The sequence below is a fragment of the Hemitrygon akajei genome, chromosome 3 (assembly GCF_048418815.1).
Source record: "Hemitrygon akajei chromosome 3, sHemAka1.3, whole genome shotgun sequence".
NCBI lineage: Eukaryota > Metazoa > Chordata > Chondrichthyes > Myliobatiformes > Dasyatidae > Hemitrygon > Hemitrygon akajei.
Genome location: NC_133126.1, coordinates 116,719,193 through 116,721,007, shown reverse-complemented (window position 1 = coordinate 116,721,007; position 1,815 = coordinate 116,719,193).

Genomic DNA, 1,815 nt, shown 5'->3' with positions numbered 1-1,815 from the left:
AGGCCATAAAACGATAAAACGGCACGAAAATGGCAGTAACTGGGCGTGAACTTGGGTGGATCTGGTAATTACTATGAGATAGTTTCTTGGTTTGGATAGTATCGATCTTTCTAAGGTGCTAGAAAATATCAGCAAAAACATGATGTAATTCTTAGCAATACAATTGATTTTGTATGTTGTGTGGATAGTTATTGGTTTCCCTGTGGTGCAGTGAACTCTTTGAAGGATAACACTGCTTGTCTTGTCATTCAGGTGAAACTTAAGAACTACGAGCTTTAACAGTTTGAGCTATGCTTAGATTTTTACATAAAATGCTGTTTTTCTCTGTTAGTGGTGCCCAAAGTACAAAAATGCTAATGAAAAACAATGATCTGCTCACAGTTTCATCAACTGGAGAGAATCTCTATCTCCATTAGTTTCAGTACGTTGGAACCCTTGAGTCAGACAGTTAAGTTCAGTTAATGTTTGACAAGTTATTGATCAGCAGTATCAGTATCACATGCGACTTTCAGTGAAACTCTCATCATGAATTATACTACAGGGTGAGGAAATGAATCATTTTGGGAATGTACCAATTATGAACCTAATTCAATTTTAAAATGATCCACAAATAATGGATTCATTTATAAATAGCACAGGAAACCAAATCAATGAAGGACTAAACTTGAATTACTGAAGAATGCTTGACAATTATGGCAGGGCTTGAATGCTATCATCTCTTACAAAGTGAAATCAAGACACATAGGTGACAATAGGGTTTCACTTCCATATAAGCTTAATGCCTGCAATACTCTGACTGTTAAACCATGGAGGAACCATCTCAAACATCCACATCCCCTGAGGACCCTATGACTTCAGTCTCTGAGGCCAACATGAGAGCATCCTTTAGTAGGGTGAACCCCCAGAAAGGGTACCTGGTCAAGTACTAAAGAGCTGTGCTGATCAACTGGCTGTAGTTCTCACTGAGATTTTAACCTCTCACTTTGGCAGTCTGAAGTGTCCACCTACTTCAAGCAGAATTCCGTTTTATTGGTGCCTAAGAAGAACACGGTAACCTGACTCAATAATCTCAAAGACTATCGTCCAGTATCTCTTACATCCATGGTTATGAAGTATTTTGAGAAGTTTGTGATGAAACACATCAGAAACACATCAGTAGCCTACTTGAGAGGCTACTTAGATCTGCTCCAATTTGCCTACTTGCACAACAGACCCACAGCATATTCCATTTCATTGCCTCTTCATTCAACCCTGGAACATCTGGACAGTAAAGGTGCATAAATCAGGATGCTCTTTTTAGGCTACGTCCATACTAGACTGGACAATTTTGAAAACGCTGGTTTTGCGTAAAACGATAGGCATCCACACCAAGCGTTTTTGAAAATACCTCCATCCACGTTAAAATTGATATTTGGGCAAATCTCCTCCTACTGGGCATGTGCAGGACACATCTACAGAAAACAAGCGAGCTGTTTGGTGTCGAATCTCGCTGTGGAAGTGCTCATTTGTGCAGTTACAGACTAGAAAAACTTAAAAGGGAATTGCCAAACGACAGATAGCTGTTGGCTCTTGCACAGGAGGACTTAAAACTAAAAAAACAAATACTGGAGAGTACAGGGAGTTCACGGACAGTATGACCTGGCTGACGACGAACATTGAAAAACTGACCAACTCTGTTGCATTAATAAAGCACCTTGTTAAATGCATAAAACATGTCTGCATCAGTGTAATCTTGTATTTCCATACAATATTACATTAGGCTGTTACACATCTATTGTCAGAGAAGTACTTGCATAAATAGGTAAACCACCTTCA